We start from the raw sequence: 10,910 nt of genomic DNA, 5'->3' as shown, positions 1-10,910 counted from the left end.
CAGATAGTGCATACTCAGTACCTCAGAAATTGCTCCCTCAGTACCTCAGACAGTGCTTCCTTAATACGTCAGAAAGTGCTCCCTCAATACCTCAGATAGTGCATACTCAATACCTCAGAAAATACTCACTCAATACCTCAGAAGGTGCTCCCCCAATACCTCAGATAGTACTCCCTCAATACCTCAGTAATTGCTCCCTCACTACCTCAGAAAGTGCTCCCTCAATACCTCAGATAGTGCACCCGCAATACCTCAACAAGTGCTTCCTCAGTCCCACAGAAAGTGCTCCCTCAGTTCCTCAGATAATGGTCCCTCAGTATGTCAGATAGTGCTCCCTCAGTACCTCAGATAGTGCTCCCTCAGTACCTCAGATAATGCTCCCTCAATACCTCAGATAATGCTCCCTCAATACCTCTGATAGTGCTTCCTCAATTCCTCAGAAAGTCCTCCCTCAATACCTCAGAAAGTCCACCCTCAATACATCAGATAGTGCTCCACCATACCTAACATAGTGCTCCCTCAAAACCTCAGAAAGTGCTCTCTCAATACCTCATATAATGCTCCCTCAATATCTCAGAAAGTGTTCACTCAATACCTCAGAAAGTGCTCCCTCAGTACCTCAGAAAATTGCTTTCTCAATAAATCAATGTGCTCCCTCAATACCTCAGATAGTGCTCCCTCAGTACCTCAGATAGATCTCCCTCAATACCTCAGAGAGTGCTCCCTCAGTACCTCTGGTAGTGCTTCCTCAATGCCTCAGAAAGTGCTCCCTCAGTACCTCAGAGAGTGCTTCCTCAGTCCCTCAGATAGTGCTTCCTCAATACCTCAGAAAGTGCTCCCTCAAAACCTGAGATATTGCTCCCTCAGTAGCTCAAAAAGTGCTTGTCCAATACCTCAGAAAGTGCGCCCTCCATACCTCAGAAAGTGCTCCCTGAATACCTCAAAAAGAGCTCCTTCCATACCTCACAAAGAGCTCCCTCAATACCTCAGAAAGTGTTCCCTCAATAACTCAGATAATGTTCCTCAATACCTCAGATAGATCTACCTCAATACCTCAGTGGGTGCTCCCTCAGTACCTCAGAGACTGCTTCCTCAGTCCCTCAGATAGTGCTTCCTCAATACCTCTGAAAGAACTCCCTCAGTACCTCAGAAAGGGCTCCCTCAGTACCTCAGATAGTGCACCTTCAGTACCTCAGAAAATGCTCCCTCAATACCTCAGAAAAGGCTCTCTCAATACCTCACATAGTGCACCGTCAATACCTCAGATAGTGCTTCCTAAGTACCTCAGAAGGTGCTCCAGCAGTACTGCAGAAAGTGCTCCCTCAATACCTCTGATAATGCTCCCTCATTGCCTCAGAAAGTGCTCACTCAATACCTGAGAAACTGCTTCCTCAGTACCTAGATAGTGCTCCATCAATACCTCAGATAGTACTCCCTCAATACCTCAGAAAATGCTCCCTCAATACCTCAGATAGTGCTCACTCAATACCTCAGAAAGTGCACCCTCTATATGTCAGAACGTTCTCCCTCAGTACCTCAGATAGTGCTAACTCAGCACCTCAGATAGTGCTTCCTCAATACCTCAGAAAGTCCTCCCTCAATACGTCAGAAAGTGCTCCCTCAGTACATCTGATACTGCTCCCTCAATACCTCAGAAATTACTCGTTCAATACCTCAGAAAGTGCCCCCTCAATACATCAGATAGTGCACACTCAGTACCTCATACAGTGCTTCCTCAGTACCTCATACAATGCTCCCTCAATAGCTCAGATAGTGCTTCCTCAACACCTCAAATAGTGCTCCCTCAGTACCTCAGAACACGCTCCCTCAGTTCCTCAAATAGTGTTCCCTCAGTACTCACATGGTGCTTCCTCGTTACCTCAGATAGTACTCCCTCAATACCTCAGAAAGCACTCATGCAATACCTCAGAAGGAGTACCGTCAATACCTCAGACAGTGCTCCCTCAATACCTCAGATAGTGCACACTCAGTACCTCAGAAAGTCGCCCCTCAGTACCTCAAATAGTGCTCCCTCAATACCTCAGAAAGTACTCGCTCAATTCCTCAGATAGTGCACACTCAGGACCACAGAAAGTGCTCTCTCAAACCTCAGAAAGTGCTCCCTCAGTACCTCAGGTAGTGCTTCCTTAATACCTCAGAAAGTGCTTCCTCAATACCTCAGAGAGTTTTTCCTCATTACATCAGATAGTGCTTGCTCAATACCTCAGATTGTGCTCCCTGAATACCTCAGATAGTGCTTCCTCAAATCCTCAGAAATTGATCCCTCAATACCTCAGATAGTGCTTCCTCAATACCTCAGAAAGTGCACCCTTAATATCTCAAAAAGTGCTCCCTCGGTAGCTCAGAAAGTGCTCCCTCAGTACCTCAGAATGTGCCCCCTCATTACCTCAGATAGTGCTTCTGTGAAGGGAGGGGGAGAAAGAGACAGAGAGAAAGTTCACCTTTCAATCCAGTGATTTCTGCGCGAAAGTTCCTTCAGAACAGACCGTTTTGAGGAAGAGTCACTTGGAATGCGAATTGTTCCTCTCTTCACTGTTGCTACCTGCTGTATTGTGCTGAATTTCCCCACCATCTGTTGACTTGAGAACTTGATCTCATTCATGCATCACTGAGTAATTCAGTCTGTGTTCAATGCCCTGAGGCTGCTACTGTTGAAAGTTGACAAACAGGTTTAAGGCTGTGGTAAAATCAATGACTGCAGATGCTGGAAACCAGATTCTGGATTAGTGGTGCTGGAAGAGCACAGCAGGTGTGCAGGTTTAAGGCTGTGTAAGGTATTGTATTCGGAGGGCGGGCTACATGGGAGAACAGATACAGAACAAAGGCACACCGAAATGTTAGGTCTGAGCTGTTCCTTCTGAACTAACATCACAAAGTTACATTGATCAGGATCTTTGTGAAGTGCCTTTATCAAGTGACTCTTCCTCAAAACAGTTTGTTCTGAAGGAACTTTCCTGCAGAAATCACTGGATTAAAAGGTAAACTTTCTCTCTGTCTCTTTCTCCCTCTCCCCTCAGAGATGCTGCCGGACAAGCTTAGCTTCTTCAGCAATCTCTGTATTGATGTTTCAGGTCTCTAGCGTGTCCGTACAGATTGATTTTAGTGTTGAATTCTCAAGCTTGCTCTGTTCAAGGGATTGAATCCCTCGGCTACAAAGGGGGGTCAGTTACCTCAGCTAACAGGTTCATGATGCCAACATTGTTGGCTCAATCTCTATCATGACCTCTCCCCTCACCTGAGGGGTGTGACCCACCAGGCCTCTCTCTCTGACAAGACAGCAGCTCTCAGGTCCTCCTGGTCTATAATAACTTCCCAACTTTAAAAAGGGCACTCCAGTAAGAGAGCTCTTTACATGGTGCAGGTCAAACTCCTGGAGCTCCCTCCCTAACATCACTGTGGGACACCCAAGGACTGCAGCAGGAGAGTACACCCCACCCCCACCTTCCAGGCAACTATTAGAGGGGGTGGGAATCACATACAAGCCACATTTGAAAATAAGTTTTATAACAGGGTGACGGTGGATAGTCACTAACTCTGTTTCTTTACCTCTGTTCAAATCAGCGTAATGAAGAAGCAAAGGGTCAGTTGAAAATGACAATGATATCCTTTCGTAGGTTGGTGTTTATTAGAGTTTGAATCGACAGTATGAATGTTTGAGCACTTATTCAAGGGCATGCAGGTAGCTGCCAGAGGAAGTGATGGGGGCTGGTATAATTGCGACATTTCAAAGGCATCAGGATGAGTAGGTGAATGGGAAGGGTTTAGAGGGATATCAGCCAAGTGCTAGCAAATGGAATAAAATGAGATGAGAATATCTGGTTGGTATGGACAAGTTGGATAGGAGGGTCTGGTTCCATGCTCTGCATCTCTGTGACTCTGTGCCTCTGAATAATCTATTGCAGAGAGTTTCAGACAGGCCTTGGTTTGTGTGTCTCTCTCATGCTTCCTCAGAATCTGCAAACCCTATGTCTCCATATTTCCCAAGAAATAAAGAGGGTCAGTACCGAGGGAGTGCTGCACAGTCAGAGGGTCAGGACTGAGGGAGTGCTGCACTGTCAGTGGGTCAGCACTGAGGGAGTGCTGCACTGTCAGAGAATCAGTACTGAGGGAGTGTCACACTGTCAGAGGGTCAGTACTGAGGGAGTGCTGCACTGTCAGTGGGTCAGCACTGAGGGAGTGCTGCACTGTCAGTGGGTCAGTACTGAGAAGGTGCTGCACTGTCAGTGGGTCAGCACTGAGGGAGTGCTGCACTGTCAGTGGGTCAGTACTGAGGGAGTGCTGCACTGTCAGTGGGTCAGCACTGAGGGAGTGCTGCACTGTCAGTGGGTCAGCACTGAGGGAGTGCTGCACTGTCAGAGAATCAGTACTGAGGGAGTGTCACACTGTCAGAGGGTCATTACAGAGGGAGTGCTGCACCGTCTGAGGGTCACTACTGAGGGAGCGCTGCACTGTCCAAGGGTCATTAATGAGGGAGTGCTGCACTGTCAGAGTGTCAGTACTGAGGGAGTGCCGCACTGTCAGAGTGTCAGTGCTGAGGGAGTGCCACACTGTCAGAGGGTCAGTACTGAGGGAGTGCCACACTGTCAGAGGGTCAGTGCTGAGGGAGTGCCACACTGTCAGAGGGTCAGTACTGAGGGAGTGCCGCACTGTCAGAGGGTCAGTACTGAGGAAGTGCCACACAGTCAGAGTTTCAGTACTGAGGGAGTGCCACACTGTCAGATGGTCAGTAGTGAGGGAGTGCTGCACTGTCAGAACGTCAGTACTGAGGGAGTGCCACACTGTCAGATGGTCAGTACTGAGGGAGTGCTGCACTGTCAGAGGGTCAAATTGAGGGAGTGCCACACTGTCAGAGTTTCAGTACTGAGGGAGTGCCACACTGTCAGATGGTCAGTACTGAGGGAGTGCTGCACTGTCAGAACGTCAGTATTGAGGGAGGGCCACACTGTCAGATGGTCAGTACTGAGGGAGTGCTGCACTGTCAGAATGTCAGTACTGAGGGAGTGCTGCACTGTCAGAGTGTTACTACTGAGGGAGTGCTGCACTGTCAGAGGGTCAGTACTGAGGGAGTGATTCGCTGTCAGATGGTCAGTGCTGAGGGAGTGCTGCTCTGTCAGAGTGCCAGTACTTAGTGAGTGCCACACTGACAGAGGGTCAGTGCTGAGGGAATGCTGCACTGTAAGAATGTCAGTACTGAGGGAGTGCTGCAATGTCAGAGGGTCAGTACTGAGGGAGTGCTGCACTGTCAGAGGCTCCTTACTAAGGGAGCGCTGCACTGTCAGAGTGTCAGTACTGAGGGAGTGCCACACTGTCAGAGGGTCAGTACTGAGGGAGTGCTGCACTGTCAGAGCTGTCAGTATTGAGGGAGTGCTGCACTGTAAGAGTGGCAGTACTGAGGGAGTGCTGCACAGTCAGAGTGTCATTACTGAGTGGGTGCTGCAAAGTTAGAAGGTTAGTACTGAGGGAGTGCCACATTCTCAGAAAGTCCTTACTATGAGAGCGCTGCACTGTCAGAGTGTCCTTACTGAGTGAGCGCTGCACTGTCAGAGGGGTCAGTACTGAGGGTGTGCGGCACTGTCAGAGGGGTCAGTACTGAGGTAGTACCACACTGTCAGAATCTCAGAGCTGAGGGAGGTCTACCCTGCCAAAGAGTCCATGCTGAGGGAGTGTTACACTCCCAAAGGGTCAGTACTGAGGGAGTGATGCACTGTCAGTGGGTCAGTACTGAGGGAGTGCCACACTGTCAGATGGTCAGTACTGAGGGAGTGCTGCACTGTCAGTGTCACTACTGAGGGAGTGCTGCACTGTCAGAGTGTCACTACTGAGGGAGTGCTGCACTGTCAGAGGGTCAGTACTGAGGGAGTGCTGCACTGTCAGAGGGTCAGTACTGAGGGAATGTCACACTGTCAGAGGGTCAGTACTGAGGGAGTGCTGCACAGTCAGAGGGTCAGTACTGAGGGAGTGCTGCACTGTCAGAGTGAAAGGATTGATGGAGTGCCAGACTGTCAGAGGGTCAGTACTGAGGGAGTGCTGTACTGTCAGAGTGAAAGTACTGATAGAGTGCCACACTGTCAGAGGGTCAGTACTGAGGGAGTGTCACACTGTCAGAGTGTCAGTACTGAGGGAGTGCTGCAATGTCAGACGGTCAGTATAGAGGGAGTGCCGCACTGTCAGACGGTCTGTACTGAGGGAGTGCTGCACTGTCAGAGTGTCCTTACTGAGTGAGCGCAGCACTGTCAGAGGGTCAGTACTGAGGGATTCCTGCATAGCCAGAGAGTCAGTATAGAGGGAGTGCAGCATTGTCAGAGGGTCGGGACGTAGGAAGTGCTGAAATTCAGAGGGTAATTAGTGAGAGAGAGCTGAACTGTGAGAGGGTCAGTACTGAGAGAGTGTGCACTGTCAGAGGGTCAGTACTGAGGGAGTGCTGCACTGTCAGAGAGTCAGCACTGAGGGAGTGCTGCACTGTCATAGGGTCCGTACTGAGGGAGTGCTGCACTGTCAGAGGGTCAGTACTGAGGGATTCCTGCATAGCCAGAGAGTCAGTATAGTGGGAGTGCAGCATTGTCAGAGGGTCGGGACGTAGGAAACACTGAAATGTCAGAGGATTATTACTGAGAGAGAATTGAACTGTGAGAGGGTCAGTCCTGAGAGAGTGTGCACTGTCAGAGGGTCAGTACTGAGGGAGTGCCTCACTGTCAGAGGGTCAGTACTGAGATAGTGTTGCTCTGTCAGAGGGTTAGTACTGAGCGAGTGTCACACTGTCAGAGGGTCAGTACTGAAGGAGTACTGCACTGTCAGATGGTCAGTACTGCGGGAGTGTCACACTGTCAGAGGGTCAGTACTGAGGGAGTGCTGCACTGTCAGAGGGTCCGTACAGAGGGAGTGCTGCACTGTCAGAGGTTCAGCACTGAGAGAGTGTCACACTGTCAGAGGGTCAGTACTGAAGGAGTACTGCACTGTCAGATGGTCAGTACTGCGGGAGTGTCACACTGTCAGAGGATCAGCACTGAGGGAGTGCTGCACTGTCAGAGGGTCAGCTCTGAGGGAGTGTCACACTATCAGAGGGTCAGCACTGAGAGAGTGCTGCACTGCCAAAGGGTCTGTACTGAGGGAGTGCTGCACTGTCAGAGGGTCAGTACTGAGGGAGTACTGCACTGTCAGATGGTCAGTACTGCGGGTGTGTCACATTGTCAGAGGGTCAGTACTGAGGGAGTACTGCACTGTCAGAGGGTCAGTACTGAGGGAGTACTGCACTGTCAGAGGGTCAGTACTGAGGGAGTGCTGCACTGTCAGAGGGTCAGCCCTGAGGGAGTACTGCACTGTCAGAGGGTCAGTACTGAGGGAGTGCTGCACTGTCAGAGGGTCAGTACTGAGGGAGTACTGCACTGTCAGATGGTCAGTACTGCGGGTGTGTCACATTGTCAGAGGGTCAGTACTGAGTGGATGCTGCACTGTCAGGAAAGCTGGACTGAGGGACTGCTGCACTATCAGAGGGTCAGTACGGAGTCAGGTTCACACTGTCATGAATCGGTCATGAGAGATCACCGCACTGTTGGACAGTCAGTACTGAGGGTCTGCTTCATTGCCAGAGAGTCAGTATTGAGGGAGTGCTGCACTGTCAGAGGGTCAGTACTGAGGGAGTGCTGCACTGTCAGAGGGTCAGTATTGAGGGAGTGCTGCACTGTCAGAGAGTCAGTAATGAGGGAGTGCTGCAATGTCAGAGTGTCAGCACTGTGGGAGTGCCTCAGTGTCAGAGTGACAGGATTGAGGGAGTGCCGCACTGTCAGAGGGTCAATACTGAGGGAGTGCCACACTGTCAGAGGGTCAGTACTGAGGGAGTGCCACACTCTCAGAGTGACAGAGCTGAGGGATTGCTGCGCTGTGAGAGTGTCAGTACTGATGGAGTGCCAAACTGTCAGAGGGTCAGTGCTGCGGGATTGTCACACTGCCAGAGGGTCAATACTGAGGGAGTGCTGCACTGTCAGAGGGTCAGCTCTTGAGGAAGTGCTGCAATGACAGAGGGTCAGTGCTGCGGGACTGTCACACTGCCAAAGGGTTAATACTGAGGGAGTGCTGCACTGTCAGAGGGTCAGGACTGAGGGAGTGCTGCAATGTCAGAGGGTCAGCACTGAGGGAGTGCTGCAATGTCAGAGGGTCAGTACTGAGGGGGTGCTCCACTGTCAGAGGGGTCAGTGCTGAGAGAGTGCTGTACTGTCAGAGGGTCAGTACTGACGGAGTGCGGCACTGTCAAGGGTTAGTACAGAGAGAGTGCTGCAATATAAAAGGGTAATGACTGAAGGAATGCTGCATTGCTAAACAGTCTGTACTGAGGGAGTGCTGCAATGTCACAGGGTCAGCACTGTGGGAGTGCCACACTGTCAGAGGGTCAGTACTGAGATAGTGTTGCTCTGTCAGAGGGGTCATTACTGAGCGAGTGCCACACTGTCAGAGCATCAGTACTAAGGGATTGTCACACTGTCAGAGGGTCAGTGCTGAGGGAGCGCTACACTTCCAAACAGTCAGTGCTGAGTGAGTGCTACAGTGCAAAAGGGTCAGTACAGAGAGGGTGCTGCACTGTCAGCGGTTCAGTACCCAGGGAGTGTCACACTGTCAGGGGGTCAACACTGTGGGAGTGCCACACTGTCGGAGGTTCAGTGCTGAGGGAGTGCTGCACTGCCAGAGGGTCAGTACTGAGGGAGTGTCACACTGTCAGAGGGTCAGCACTGAGAGAGTGCTGCACTGTCAGAGGGCCAGTAGTGAGGGAGTGCTGCACTGTCAGATGGTCAGTACAGATGGAGTGCTGCAATGTCAGAGGGTCAATACTTAGGGAGTGTCACACTATCAGAGGGTCAGCACTGAGAGAGTGTCACACTGTCAGCGGGTCAGTGCTGAGGGAGTGCTACACTGCCAAAGGGTCAGTACAGAGGGAGTGCAACACTGTCAGAGGATCAGTGCTGAGGAAGTGCTGCACTGTCAGAGTGTCAGCACTGTGGGAGTGCCTCAGTGTCAGAGTGACGGTACTGAGGGAGTGCTGCACTGTCAGAGGGTCAGTATTGAGGGAGTGCTGCACTGTCAGAGGGTCAGTACTGAGGGAGTGCTGCACTGTCAGATGGTCAGTACAGACGGAGTGCTGCAATGTCAGAGGGTCAATACTTAGGGAGTGTCACACTATCAGAGGGTCAGCACTGAGGGAGTGTCACACTGTCAGCGGGTCAGTGCTGAGGGAGTTCTACACTGCCAAAGGGTCAGTACAGAGGGAGTGCAACACTGTCAGAGGGTCAGTACAGAGGGAGTGCCACACTCTCAGAGTGACAGTGCTGAGGGAGTGCTGCACTGTGAGAGTGTCAGTACTGATGGAATGCTGCCCTGTCAGAGGGTCAGTGCTGCGGGATTGTCACACTGCCAGAGGGTCAATACTGAGCGAGTGCTGCACTGTCAGAGGGTCAGCACTGAGGGAGTGCTGCAATATCAGAGGGTCAGTACTGAGGGAGTGCTACACTGCTGGAGGTTCAGTAATGTGGGAGTGCTACACTATCAGAGGGTCAGTACTGAGAGAGTGCTGCAATATAAAAGGGTAAGTACTGAAGGAATGCTGCACTGCTAAACAGTCTGTACTGAGGGAGTGCTGCAATGTCACAGGGTTAGCACTGTGGGAGTGCCACACTGTCAGAGGGTCAGTACTGAGATAGTGTTGCTCTGTCAGAGGGGTCATTACTGAGCGAGTGCCACACTGTCAGAGTATCAGCATTGGGGGAGTGTCACACTGTGAGAGGGTCAGCACTGAGGGAGTGCTGCACTGTCGGAGGGTCACATTGAGGGAGTGCTGCACTGTCAGAGGGTCAATACTGAGGGAGGGCTGCGCTGTCAGGGGGTCAGTACTGAGGGAGTGCTGCACTGTCAGAGTGTCAGTACTGAAGGAGTGCTGCACTGTCAGAGGGTCAGTACTGAAGGAGTGCTGCAATGTCAGAGGGTCCATATGGGTGCAGTGTTGCACTGTCAGAGGGTCATTACTGAGGGAGCGCTACACTGTCAGCGCATCAGTCTGTGGGATACCTGCATTGTAAGAGAGTCAGTACTGAGTGAGTGCCACACTATCAGATGGGCTGAAAGACTTAGTTTCAGCTCCCATGTCTTGTGGTCTACGAGGAATATCTGAAATTGTTCAGTCCATTTCTGAATCTGCTTCCTACATACCCTGCTCAGTAATGATTCCCACGTCCAGATTCCAGAGACTGTGTTCAAACAGACCATCTTTAATTGGTTATTGAACCTGAAGAGGTACCACCCTCTTTTCCCAGGGATCGAGTTTTTGTTTTATTCCTCAGCTTCCGTGTGCTCATCCCAAATGAATCCCACTGCCCCACACTCAGCACAGTTGGGTGTTCCTTATTTCTGAGCTTCCCAATGCTAATTCACATCCAGAATGACATCCCACACTCCTCCAAATCATATCACAGGCTAATTGCCTGGGAGAGAGGAGTGCTAAGAGGGGAAATAGAATTCTGAATGTACCTTACAGTGACATTAAGGGTGAATTGATAATGCGAGAAACACAGTGAAAATTTGTGCATGGACCCAGAGGCTACAGTGAATGAATGCATTTTGTCAATGCTCATTGGGACAGGGTTGATATGAAATCGTGAAGATGCTCTGTGATACAATTAAATGAATGAGCATATATAGAGAGAGAGATGGTTCTGAGTGGTCAGGCCTTCTTACAATCCAATAAATCTCCAAAGACGGTGGAAATGTATCTCAGTTTACCGAATGAGGTGATGGAGGAAGGAGCAGGTACACTTGCAAACATTTTCAAATCCCCTCTGTCCACAGGAGAGGTGTCGTCGGACTGACCATGTGGTACTGTTATTCAAGAAGGAACATGGGATATACCA

General features: G+C 50.6%; 1 long non-coding RNA gene across 1 annotated transcript in view; it reads left to right on the top strand.

Moving 5' to 3' along the window:
* Window positions 1–2,754: 2,754 nt before the first annotated feature.
* LOC140470124 (uncharacterized) overlaps window positions 2,755–10,910 on the top strand; it is a 30,595-nt gene continuing 22,439 nt past the window's right edge. The window contains exon 1 of the long non-coding RNA XR_011956382.1: window positions 2,755–2,999. This is a non-coding gene — a long non-coding RNA (uncharacterized lncRNA). The remainder of the gene's footprint in view (window positions 3,000–10,910) is intronic.

This window comes from Chiloscyllium punctatum, chromosome 50, assembly GCF_047496795.1.
Source record: "Chiloscyllium punctatum isolate Juve2018m chromosome 50, sChiPun1.3, whole genome shotgun sequence".
NCBI classification, from domain to species: domain Eukaryota; kingdom Metazoa; phylum Chordata; class Chondrichthyes; order Orectolobiformes; family Hemiscylliidae; genus Chiloscyllium; species Chiloscyllium punctatum.
Note: the sequence above shows the minus strand (reverse complement) of the source record. Positions and strands in the feature narration are given on the sequence as shown.